Below are 14,024 nucleotides of genomic sequence, written 5' to 3'. Positions count from 1 at the left end.
AAGCTGCTCACCGTCAATTGAGGCAGATGCCTGTGAAATTGTCATGGACTGCCAAACTACCTCCTATCCTTCTCCTGGTTATCTGTCAAAGGAAGTGGTGTCAGCAGTCCTGAGGTCGCAAGGGGAGGCTGGTCTACAGAACTGTGCGCTGCTACTGCCTCAGCTCACTCAGTCACTGGTGCCATCTGAGATGTCAGATGTGAGAGTGCTATCCCGTGATGACCTGATATCAAAGCAGCGCCAAGATGACGCACTCGCCAGAGTTGTCTTCTACGTGGACAGGGGCCGTAGACCTTCTAGGAGGGAACGTGGCCATGAACCACTCAAGGCTCTGCGGATTCTGAAGACCTGGGAGAAGCTCACTGAAAATGGGTGTACTATATCGCGTTACCAAAAGTTTGCTATCAAAAGAAGAAGACGTACCAGTATGTAGTACCCACCTCAATGAGGGCGACAGTTTTGAAGGGTGTCCACGATGAAGCCGGTCATCAGGGGCAACAGCGGACATTGTACTTGACGAGACAGAGGTTCTTCTGGCATGGTCTGGAGTCGGATGTGAGAGAGTATGTCAAGACCTGCAAGAGGTGTGTGTTCAGTAAGGCCCCCGAGCCTGAGGCCAGAGCTCCATTGGAGAACATCATCACGACTGAGCCCCTCAAGTTGGTGTGTGTGGACTTCTGGTCTGCTGAAGACTCCAACAATAAGTCCTTGGATGTTCTGGTTGTCACTGATCATTTTACTAAGATGGCCCACGCCTTCTTGTGTCCGAACCAATCAGCTAAAGCAGTGGCACTTCAGCTGTGGAACAACATCTTCTGTGTGTGTATGGTTTTCCTCGTCGTATCCACTCTGACCAAGGGGCCAACTTTGAAAGTAAATTGATTGCGGAGTGCTGCAGGAGTCCAGAAGTCGCACACAACTCCCTACCATCCGATGGGGAATGGGGGAGTCGAAAAGTTAAATAGAACGCTGGGAAATATGATCAGGGCTTTACCTGCGAGAGCGAAGCACAGGTGGCCCCAGAAGCTGAAGTCGTTGACCTTCGCCTACAACTGTACAGTCCATGAAACCACGGGCTACGCCCCTTTCCAGTTGATATTTGGGAGAACCCCACGTCTGCCTGTCGACATGATGTTTGGTACTGTGGTGCAAGACTCAGAGGTTGTAGACTATGACGAGTACATCAAGTCCCTGACGAGAGACCTGAGGGAGGCCATGGAGACGGTACAGGTGTCGGCAACCAAACAGTTGAGGCATTCGGGCCTCTACGACAGGAAGATCAGAGGAGCTCCAGTGGAGGTCGGTGATCGGGTGCTGCTGGCGAATAAGGGTGAACGTGGAAAGAGAAAGCTGGCGGATCGTTGGGAGAACAACCTCTATATTGTTACGGAGAAGAATAGTGACATCCACATCTTCAAGATACAGAACATGTCAACTGGCCAGGAGAAAAACGGTCCACCGTAATCTGATAATGCCTGTACACTTCTTGCCTCTCCCCGACACTGCCTTGGAGACACCTAATACGGGAGACCGTGAGGATCCGAGTGAGGAGATGGAGGACTCATCCATGAACGATATACCAGAAATTGACATTGGTGAGAGGACTAGGGTGTGGGTATCAGAACAGACCTCGGGGGAAGCACAGCCGAAGTACCCTGAAAAAGAAACCCCAGATGTGCTGGAAGATGGGCCACTGGCGAGGACTCACCACATTCTGAGGGTGCCACAAGCATGTCAGAGCTAACCTTTGGAGAAGAAATGTCCGAACCCTCTGAAGAAGAAAGGCATTCTGAAGATGCCGCTGGTAGCACAAGCTCCAGCAACAGTCACAGAACCCTTGACTATACACCGACTGTGGACAGTGACCCACCAGTAGTGGTTGTAGGTGGCCGCCCAACAACCTGCCCGCTTGACCCTATCCCCTCCGCTCTTCTCCAGACCATCTCCGGTGACCTTCTCCCTTACCTCACCTCGCTGATCAACTCATCCTTGACCGCTGGCTATGTCCCTTCCGTCTTCAAGAGAGCGAGTGTTGCACCCCTTCTCAAAAAACCAACACTCGATCCCTCTGATGTCAACAACTACAGACCAGTATCCCTTCTTTATTTTCTCTCCAAAACTATTGAGCATGCCGTCTTTAGCTAACTCTCTTGCTATCTCTCTCAGAATGACCTTCTTGATCCAAACCAGTCAGGTTTCAAGACTGGTCATTCAACTGAGACTGCTCTTCTGTGTCACGGAGGCTCTCCGCACTGCTAAAGCTAACTCTCTCTCCTCTGCTCTTGTCTTTCTAGACCTATCTGCTGCCTTTGATACTGTGAACCATCAGATCCTCCTCTCCACTCTCTCCGAGCTGGGCATCTCCGGCGCGGCTCACTCTTGGATTGCATCCTACCTGACCGGTCGCTCCTACCAAGTGGCGTGGCGAGAAGCTGTCTCTGCACCACGTGCTTTCACCACTGGTGTCCACCAGGGCTCAGTTCTAGGCCCTCTCCTATTCTCGCTATACACCAAGTTACTTGGCTCCGTCATATCCTCACATGGCCTCTCCTATCATTGCTACGCAAACGACACAACTAATCTTCTCCTTTCCCCCTTCTGATAACCAGGTGGCGAATCGCATCTCTGCATGTCTGGCAGACATATCAGTATGGATGACGGATCACCACCTCAAGCTGAACCTTGGCAAGACGGAGCTGCTCTTCCTCCCGAGGAAGGACTGCCCGTTTCATGATCTCGCCATCACGGTTGACAACTCCGTTGTGTCCTCCTCCCAGAGTGCGAAGAGCCTTGGCGTGACCCTGGACAACACCCTGTCGTTCTCCGCTAACATCAAGGCGGTGACCCGATCCTGTAGGTTCATGCGCTACAACATTCGGAGAGTACGACCCTGCCTCACACAGGAAGCGGCACAGGTCCTAATCCAGGCACTTGTCATCTCCCGTCTGGATTACTGCAACTCGCTGTTGGCTGGGCTCCCTGCCTGTGCCATTAAACCCCTACAACTCATCCAGAATGCCGCAGCCCGTCTGGTGTTCAACCTTCCCAAGTTCTCTCACGTCACCCCGCTCCTCTGCACACTCCACTGGCTTCCAGTTGAAGCTCGCATCTGCTACAAGACCATGGTGCTTGCCTACGGAGCTGTGAGGGGAACGGCACCTCCGTACCTTCAGGCTCTGATCAGTCCCTACATCCAAACAAGGGCATTGCGTTCATCCACCTCTGGCCTGCTGGCTCCCATTCCTCTGCTGAAGCACAGTTCCCGCTCAGCCCAGTCAAAACTGTTCGCTGCTCTGGCACCCTAATGGTGGAACAAGCTCCCTCACGACGCCAGGACAGCGGAGTCACTCACCACCTTCCGGAGACATTTGAAACCCCACCTCTTTAAGGAATACCTGGGATAGGATAAAGTAATCCTTCTACCCCCCCCCCCCCCCACAAAAAAAGTAAAGTGGTTATCCCACTGGCTATAAGGTGAATGCACCAATTTTTTAAGTCGCTCTGGATAAGAGCGTCTGCTAAATGACGTAAATGTGGGTGAACAGGTTAAACGTAATAACTCTGTTAGGCCTGTCAGATCAGGGGCTGGTCGGGTTAGGAAACGCCCAGTGAGACTCAGAGACTATGCAAACACAGAGGGTTTTTCATACAGAATTCATTAGAATACCTGTGTGGGTGTAGGATTAGAATCCAAGTCTGTAGCCCACATTTCTTTTTTTTAACTTTCAAGAGACCCCATAGAGGTCATGGGTCAGAGGTCAAGTTGGCCAAGTTTTTTTCTGTCTGAGGTTCTTATTGTCACTGAGTGTACTGAACATGTAACAGGCATGTTTTCCTACGGGGTCTTTGAATTCCCCTAATTCTCTTTTGAGAATAGTCTTTGCACTGGAATATTTGGTGACATATGTATTGCAAGGTATTGCATACCTCATTTTGTTTCTTTATAGTATGCAAGTGTAATTCAGCAGGGGAGAATGTAACAGGGTTGGTTGTTTCCACTTGCCTCTAAAGAAATGTGTATTTAATGTTCAAGCATTCTTATTGGTTGGTTCAACTCTGATGACAATAAGGCGTGTTGTGATTGGCCCCGCTTGCAGCTAGGGGGAAATCGTGAACGTCAGGTCTTCCCAGTATGAAAATGTGATGCAAGGGGTAGGTCATGTTCTGAATACTGTTTTATATTTCACAATGTGTACAAGGTTGCTGTACGTTACTAATTCATACATGTGTGGGTATATGGTACCTGTTAGGGATTGAGGGGCTTTCTGGGATGTGCTTTGGCATATGATTGCTGTAGATAAGTGTATTAGCTAGCATACACCGACGTAATGGTCACATGAGCCCACTGCTAACACAGTTGCCTTCATGTTACAGATTTTGCCATCGACAGCCATCAATATCGTTAAGCTCTGCACAACTAATGTGCTGTTTCCCATTTAACAACAGGTATTTACACGTTATATTTTGTATTGTATTTTGTTCGGCCAGTATGAAAATGTGATGCAAGGGATTTTGCCATCGACAGCCATCAATATCGTTAAGCTCTGCACAACTAACGTGCGGTTTCCCATTTAACAACACAAATAAATTATGCTCAACTGGGACCACTGGCTGATGTGATTTATTAAGAGAAAACACAACGCAAGGAGAGTACGATATACATCTGTTACACATCTGTAGAAGTTTGTGAGGGTCTTAGGGGCCAAGCTGAATTTCTTCAGCCTCCTGAGATTGAAGAGGCGCTGTTGCGCCTTCTTCACAACGCTATCGGTGTAGAGGGACCATTTCAGGTCCTCAGCGATGTGCATGCCGAGGAACTTGAAGCTTTGACCTTCTCCACTGCGGCCCGTGGATGTGGATTAAGAACCTACATCTGTATACCCCATCCCAGACCTGCAGTGCAACAAAGCTGTAATCTTGCACCCTCAATATTTAGCACAGGCAACAACATGAGGCTTTTTAGAGCCAAACAGCTAAATATTTAAACGTGCCTCCTTGCAGCCCGCCGTAGCAAAGTCAAAGTGAATGTGAAATTTGACACGTGGCAGCTTCTTTAAAACACACAAACCGAAATAACAGTCGCTGTGACATTGTCTGCCTTGCCTTTTATACTGCCCGTGGTGAACAAATCAGGAGGGTTAGGTTGTAGCGAACACCCCCCCCCCTCCCGCATCCCTGCCTCTTTGTGAAAAGTATGGATGGTGGCTAGAAGCTGTCCTCTACTGTATGTGGGACACCCATCAGACCAACTAAATTGATCAGTGCACATCTCCCGCCCCCGTCCCCATTACAGCTCCATTACTATGCACATATATTTCACCCGTGTTTAAATATCAGCCAGACTCCTTAGCCAATTCCTAGCCTCCCGGGCACAGCTTTGCATAATTTTGGATAAGACCTCTCAATTTTCAATTTTTTCCCTGGCTGTACTATACTGGAGGACCTAGTCAACATAGGCACAAAGAGGCTGTGATTTTCATACTGTCCCCATCTTTATTCATCTGAGCCATTTCTGCCAGTGTTATATTCTTAGGGCCCTATAAAAATCTGCATTGCAGACGGAATCACAGAACCCAAACATTAAAAGTGAATTCAACAATATTCAAAAATGTGTTGAACTTATTAGTAGGAAATCAACTAAATCTATTGAATTTCTTAGGAAATAAATTAATTTGCCCACGTGAATAAAAAGACATGAACAAAATGCATCAGTGATTCATATTTTCATGAAACTTTCTGAAACAGCACAGGAATGCCCCTTTCTGTGTATATGTGTGCCTTGCACGCGTATGTCTACACTTGGTGTAGGCATTAGCGATGACGCTAATGATAACATTTCTCCTGGAAGAGATGGAAAGGCTTTCCCAAAAACCTTCTCAATTAAAATTGTTACTACAAAGTAGCCTATGCCTACCTGGCAGAATTATATCATGATTATTTGCATCAATCCAGTGGCCATTTGTTTAGCCAACTCTGCAATCACATGAGCGCTACAGCAACACGATTAACCAAACAACGGTCTTCCTGGTGCGCACTTGCATTAACCTCAGTGGTCTCCTGATGTGGTTTAAACATTATTGTAGACTTAGAACATCCAATTTTGTTTTTCAATAAAAATAAAGTGATTGAGAGCAAAAACCTAGAAAAACAAAATTTATAAAAACAGAATTTGGGCCCTATATTCCTCTTGTCACCTGAGAGTTCCTGTTGACTTCTCTTTTAGGGATGGCTCTGCGGAGAAGGGGGTATTGTTCACTGCAGACAAGCATTATGAGGAGGCGGTTAACTAAGGAGGACATGGGCACAATAGAATCAAATCTTTAAATGTTGTCTCCATTCCAATATCCAGTTGGTCTCTTGTGCCAGGATGGCTTAGTTAAAATACTCCAGAGTCTGCCATTGTCAGTGCATTACAAAATGCTTTGCCCACCAATCTGTTGCAAGGATTAATCAAAACACTGCCATTCTGGACAAGCAGAATATATAAGTTGTCCCAAATGGCACCATATGGGCCCTGGTCAAAAGTAGTGCACTACACAGGGAATAGGATGCTATTTGGAACATACTGTACAATGTTGAGATGAAAAATCCTAAAGCAATACAGTGAGGGTAATGGGATTGACCACTGGGTTTATTTAAAAAAGGTCAAACCATCTGAAGCAAAGAGACCTAGACATTGTGGCAACTAAACTAGAGAACACTACTGGGTTTTGTCATTGTAATATTCCTGGTAAGAGAGTGTGAGTGTGTCTCTGCATGTCGTCAACTGATCTAGAGGGCACATAGTCTACACAGAGGACAGACGTGATCTAAGAAACAGGGGTTGCATCCCAAATGGCACCAGGGCTGATAGGGCTCTATGTAGGAAATACTGGAACATTTGAGAGGCAACCAGTGTTGTAAAAATAACCGAGGCGTTGGTCACCCCACCCCCACCAGTTGACCACAGGAAACCTCTATCCAGGAACAGAGCAGAGCACAACTCCATTGCCATTTTCAACCTCTCCCTGACCGAGTTTGTAATACCAACATGTTGTTTCAAGCAGACCACCATAGTCCCTGTGCCCAAGAACACTTACGTAACCTGCCTAAATGACTACCGACCCGTAGCACTCACGTCTGTAGCCATGAAGTCTAGGTCCAAAAGACTTCTCAACAGCTTCTACCCCCAAGCCATAAGACTCCTGAACAGCTAATCATGGCTACCCGGACTATTTGCACTGCCCCCCCACCCCATCCTTTTTACGCTGCTGCTACTCTGTTAAGTATTTATGCATAGTCACTTTAACTCTACCCACATGTACATATTACCTCAACTACCTCAACTAGCCGGTGCCCCCGCACATTGACTCTGCAACGGTACCCCCCTGTATATATAGCCTCCCTACTGTCACTTTTTTACTTCTGCTCTTTTTTTCTCAACACTTTTTTTTGTTGTTTTATTCTTACTTTTTTTGTTTAAAATAAATGCACTGTTGGTTAAGGGCTGTAAGTAAGCATTTCACTGTAATGTCTGCACCTGTTGTATTCGGCGCATGTGACCAATACAATTTGATTTGATTTGATTTGATGAAGTCCTTTGAAAGGCTGGTCATGGTTCACATCAACACCATTATCCCAGAAACCCTAGACCCACTCCAATTTGTATACCGCCCCAACAGATCCACAGATGATGCAATCTCTATTGCACTCCACACCCTTTCACATCTGGACAAAAGGAACACCTAAGTGAGAATGGTATTAATTGACTACAGCTCAGCGTTCAACACCATAGTGCCCTCAAAGCTCATCACTAAGCTAAGCACCCTGGGACTAAACACCTCTGACGTGCCGCCCCCAGGTGGTAAGGGTAGGTAACAACACATCTGCCACGCTGATCCTCAACACGGGGACCCCTCAGGTGCGTGCTCAGTCCCCTCCTGTACTCCCTGTTCACCCATGACTGCCTGGCCAGGCACGACTTCAACGCCATCATTAAGTTTGCCAATGACACAACAGTGGTAGGCCTGATCATCGACAATGACGAGACAGCCTATAGGGAGGAGGTCAGAGACCTGGCCGTGTGGTGCCAGGACAACAGCCTCTCCCTCAACGTGATCAAGACAAAGGAGATGATTGTGGACTACAGGAAAAAGAGGACCGAGCACGCCCCCATTCTCATCAACGGGGCTGTAGCGGAGCAGGATGAGAGCTTCAATTCCTTGGTGTCCACATCACCAACAAACTAACATGGTCCAAGCACACCAAGACAGTTGTGAAGAGGGCACGTTCAGCGGACCTCATTATTGCGACCACCTTGTCGAGGGAGAGAGTATGTGTGCATCCCAAACGGCACCCTGTTCCCTACATAGTGCACGACCTGAGACCAGGGCTGTTCAAATGTAGTGCACTATGTAGGGAATAGGGTTCCATTTGAGACATGCATATAATAGTTTTGAATTTCTGGAATACATATTCATACCCTGGAAGACAGAGCCCTTTCAAAACACAGACTACAGGTCAACATAATCGCGTGCCTTCAGTAGGCGAAGAAAAATCAACCATTGGTTTGACTAAACTTCTTGAACAACAATAAAATCCACTCACTCAATCCAGCCCACCAAGGCCTTTGAGCAGGCGGCAGGGAGGGCTGATGTTTCTGCTGTGGTTGAGGGCTGGGGCAGATCCCTTAAGCAGGATTTGTGATTTCAGCATGATTAGAAAAGAGTGGCAGATGGGAGGCGAGAATATAGAAACCAGAGGAGCACCATCTGGGATGGGCATGTGAAAGTTCAGAGTATAGGCCTAGATAAGGTATTCAATCCTTGCATTCAATAATGGTATAACACTTCCCACAATGGGCAGACAGCACACTGATCTATACTTGTCAGCAAACCAGTTTCGAAAGGGTTCAAATGTCCCTAAACATCAGTAAGATTTTTTCACTTTAAATAGAGGGTCAAATAAACTACATAACAAAGACAGTATATTCCACTAAGACATGGATTCTTTACTCTCCACACTTAGACAAACGAAGGACAAGATGAAGGCCTTCAATGAGCATTGATGTTTTGATTCTCTGGAGGACTGAAACATTAGAACAAAGCAATGTCGAAAAACGATGGAATAACGGAGGAAGGGAGGGCGAGAGGCAAAGAGGGCGAGAGGGAGAATTTGGCTGAAATCCTGCAGTCGATTTAAAGGGACTACACCCTGTGGGAGTGCCTTGTCCAAGAGACCAAAAATAAAGCCAAATACTGATGCAGCACAAACTGACACTGTGATAGACTACATCACAGAAGACAGTACAGATCAGATAGATTTATATCCTCAATATCAAATAAATCACACACTAAAACCATCTTGACACAAACAATCTGATTTCTTCCTAAATAAATCTCCCTAAGATCCCTAAAACAATCTTCAAACAGTGAAGGAAAATTGACAAGGGCGATTCGGTTGGGCTGAAGCTATTAGCAGAACGTAATGAGTATTCCCTTTTAAATGCACTTTAAGATGTTTCACAGTGCAGTGAGAAAATAGGCTTGTTAAATAAAATGAAACCCCAATTAGTTTGGATCTGCACACTGACAAATTACACAGCACTAGGCCATGATGGGGGGTGGGGGCACTCCGAAGTGCTCGCCACAGATGTTCCCCATTTAAAGCAGTGCAAGCACCAGCCCTGACAACCACACTTACATCAAAGTGAAACAAAATCAAAAGGAGCTCACATTAAATTGTTTCCTCATTTCTTCCCCTCTCATTCCCTTTATCGTTTAAGAGGGGACCGGCGATTGGTTGATGCTTAGCAACGCGGCAACCTGAGTAGGTGTCTGTTAGGGTAATGGGGGCTAATGACGTGTGGGAGTGTGTCTGAGCATTGGGCTGCTCAACGGACTGTGATCAGATACTCACTTCTCTACATATCAAACAAGGTCACATTGCCGGTAAAATTGTGTTTGAGGATCTACTGGCAACACTCCATCTGAAAACAATGGTGTCATCTAGTATTGGACACAAGGTCTGTGTCCCAAAAAGAAACCCTATTTCATATTTAGTGCACTACTTTTGGCTAGGGCCCACATTCAGAATAGAGGAACCAAGTCTGGTTTGAAAGCAGGTCTAGTTTCAAAGTTGAACCGTGTTACATGCATCTGAAATGTCTCACTCCATCCAGCACAGATGGTAGTTGAGTCCAACAGACTTCCCCATGGCTTGGCCAGTACCTGATTGCATCTCCTAAAAGGGTCAGAGATACTGTAGCTTCATGACTAGAAGGATTACCTATGGCTTCTGTAATGCCTCTCTGCAGTCTCACTGACCTAATGAAATCAAGTCGTAAATTAGGCTTGGGCGGTATCCAGATTGTAATACATTCATACCAACCTTTTGCCATACTGGGATATATTAGTTAATACTGGCACTGAACAGAAGGGCCGCTGTTTTCAAACCCCACTGAGCATTTGTAATCCGAAGGTTAGCAATGCTAACAAGTACATGTAAGATCCCATAAAGAATGCTAATGAGCGCATTGCGAACATTTTATACAGGTCTCTGACCTAAAATATTTGCAGGACAGACATTCCAGCTCATAATGTTATACAAGTAACTCAAAAATACTACACAGTTTGCTGCACACACAAAACAAATATTAGACAGCAAGGCTCTTGATCCAGGAAGGGATTCTCTGCTGTTACCAAGCAAAGCTTGATTTTGGAAGAAGCTAACCACTTAACTAGCAAACCAATAATGCACAACTGCGGAACATTTTAGACAGTTAACTTCATAGTTAAACGATATCTAGCTGGCAAACATTTAGTTGTGAACCCCATACTGTAACTAAATCACATGGCACGTGCTGCACAACTGTGAGTGACTCAATCAAGTTAAGTTTTAATGTCACATGCACAAGTACAGTAAAATGCCTTTCTTACAAGCTCTAAATTCAACATTGCAGTAATCAATATCAATGTAGTACTAAAAATAACATCAGGTCGAAAGAACAAAAACACACAAAAAATATTAATAAGAAGAACACGAGAAAGTAAGAAGCTATATACAGGGTCAGTTCCAATACCATATTTACAATGTGCAGGGATACTGGAGTGATAAAGGTAGATGTGTATAGGGGTAAGGTGACTAGGTATCAGGTTGTATGATAAACAGAGTAGAGGCAGCATAAATTAAGATTGTGAGTGTGAACACGCGCGTATTTTGAGTCAGTATAAATGTGGGTGCATGTTATGTGTGTGTTGGAGTGTCAGTGTGTGAGTGTGTAGAGTCCTGTGAGTGTGCAAAGAGACAGTGCAAATAAATTACTTAATACAAGGGTAAACTCAGTCTGTGTAGCCATTGTGTTAGTTATTTAGCAGTATTATGGCTTGGGGATAGAAACTGTTCAGGAGCATGTTGGTGTCAGACTTGATGCACCAGTACTGCTTGCCATGCGGAAGCAAAGAGAACAGTCTATGGCTTGGGTGGCTGGAGTCTTTACCAATTTTCTGGGCCTTCCTTTCACACCGCCTGATATAGAGGTCCTGGATGGCAGGGAGCTCGGACCCAGTGATGTACTGGACTGGCCGCACCACCCTCTGTAGCGCCATGCGATCGAGGTGCTGTTGCCATACCAAGCAGTGATGCAGCCAGTCAAGATACTCTCAGTGTTGCAGCTGTATAACTTTTTGAGGATTTGAGAGCCCATGCCAAACTTTTTCAACCTCCTGAGGGGGAAGAGGTGCGGTCACGCCTTCTTCACGACTGTGCGCGTGTGGACCATTTTAGGTTCTTAGTAATTTGGACCCAGAGGAACATGAACCTCTCGACCCTCTCCACTGCAGCCCCGTCGATGTGGATGGGGGCGTGCTCGCCCCCCATTTCCTGTAGTCCACAATCAGCTCCTTGGTCTTACTGACATTGAGGGAGAGGTTGTTGTCCATGCACCACACTGCCAGGTCACTGACCTCCTGGTCACCGGTGATCAGTCCTACCACCATCATGTCATCAGCAAACTGGATGATGGTGTTTGAGTCATGCGTGGCCAAGCAGTCGTGGGTGAACAGGGAGTACAGGAGGGGAATAAGCACACAACCCTGTTGGGCCCCTGTGTTGAGGGTCAGCGTGGCGGAGGTGATGTTGCCTACCTTCACTACCTGGGGTCGGAAGTCCAGGATCCAGTTGCGCAGGGAGGTGTTCAGTCCCAGGGTCCTAAGCTTGGTGACAAGCTTGGAGGGTACAATGGTGTTGAACGCTGAGACATAGTCAATGAACAGCATTCTCACATAGGTATTCCTCTTATCTAGATGGGTGACGGGGGCAGTGTGATGTGCAATTGAGTTTGCGTTGCCTATGGATCTGTTGGAGAAGTATGCAAAATGGATGGGCTCCGGTCTCTCGTCATTGTGTGCTTGTAAACAAACACCACGTGACTGGGGACTACGGTAAGTTTCATAATTAACAATTATGTGACAGGTGAAACGAAGAATGAGAATTCTTGATCTCCTAACTTATTGCACAAGTTGACTGCAGGTATTTACTTAAAAAAGGTAGCTACAAATATTCAAATGTATAAAATAAAAAAACTTCAAAAGAAATAGTTAAGGGTATTGATGGTATTGAAAAAAAACATCCCGTGGCTATTTCCAAATAACCCAGTAAATACGGTATCCTGCCCAAGCCTAACGTAAATCAATCCACTCTTAACACACCGCAAATCTAGGGTCTAGGAAATGTACCTGCACGCCAATTCTCAGAACAGTCTTACTCAATTAATACAATCAGGAGTAGAGATCAAAGTTAATCAATTTATGAAATTATTATAGATATTGAATTACCAAGTTGTTGACTTACTATAAAAGATCACTGTATAATCATGTGTAGGTACAAAATATGCAAGCACAAGATCACCAATTGAGTTATTCCCCCCCTTTTGATCAACTACAGAGATTAATACACCAATCGAATTATGGTTATTGACCAATGATATGAGAACGTGAAGATGGGTGATGTCTAAAGGGTTTTGGTATACGCAAATTAATGCCATATCCTTACATAGAGCATTTCTACTCAAATGTGCAGGTTGTTTACTTATCTTGAGGAAGCATTAAAGCTTCATAACTTTTTTTATTCTAGGCAGTACGCTTACTGGATGCTATACATCTGGGTATCAGATGCATACTTTGAATATCACACTATCATGTATTGAGACACTGTTAGAAACAGCCATGTACTCACCACATCAGCACTGACCAAAGATATCAGGCCTATTAGTTTAAACTTTACAACCTAGGTAGCAGTCATCATGAAGACTGACTCTCAGGGCCAGCTCTAGCCTTTTGGGGCCCCCAAAATTGCACATTTCCTGCAATTCTACATATTTTGCCATGACTTATGCCATGTTAATGATATCTGAGTGAGAGTGACTAACCCAATCAATGGGGGCCCCCTGGAGGTCAGGGCCCCTACAGCTGGCTAGACTAATTTACTGATTCGACTGTGAGAGAGTGCTGATGTCAGAATCATTTGGAGTCAGTGCTGCTGACACACATTACAGGCCCATTGGACCAAGATAGGCTCAAGTAAATATTTGAATATGCTCACAGGTGCAGCCAATGCCCAGAATATATTGCAGCCATTTACTCCAGATTTACAGTACTTTTCAAACCAAACAACCAGTCTGAAAAATAATGGATAACGATTTCAAGATGTGTGCATGCAGGATTCACTTGAAAGGCTGATGACAATGCATTCATTCTCTCGACATAGCTGTGCAAGCAAAGGCAGATAAACTGACTTACAATGTCACATGCCTCAGAGTGTAGACTACAGATGATCAAGACTGGTAGTTTGAGCAGATGTTGCGCCCTATGCGACCCATGTTGTCCTTCATGTTCGCTAGCCTAAGTATAAAGTTTGTATCATGTTCCATAAATGTCAAAATTCGACAACAGCAGCAAACTACTAATTACTAATGATACCCAGTGTTGTAGCCCATCAAAACTGCCACTTACACGCACTTACATGGCAATAAGACTTCATTAACCATG

At 45.5% G+C, this 14,024-nt stretch overlaps 1 pseudogene across 1 annotated transcript in view; it reads left to right on the top strand.

Moving 5' to 3' along the window:
- Window positions 1-1,471: 1,471 nt before the first annotated feature.
- LOC311138820 (ras-related protein Rab-5B-like) overlaps window positions 1,472-14,024 on the top strand; it is a 28,510-nt pseudogene continuing 15,957 nt past the window's right edge. The window contains exon 1 of the transcript in view: window positions 1,472-1,595. The product of the transcript in view is annotated as a ras-related protein Rab-5B-like (transcript). The remainder of the gene's footprint in view (window positions 1,596-14,024) is intronic.

This window comes from Coregonus lavaretus (genome assembly GCF_964263955.1).
Source record: "Coregonus lavaretus genome assembly, chromosome: 12".
Lineage (NCBI taxonomy): Eukaryota > Metazoa > Chordata > Actinopteri > Salmoniformes > Salmonidae > Coregonus > Coregonus lavaretus.
This window is presented reverse-complemented; position numbering and strand designations above follow the sequence as displayed.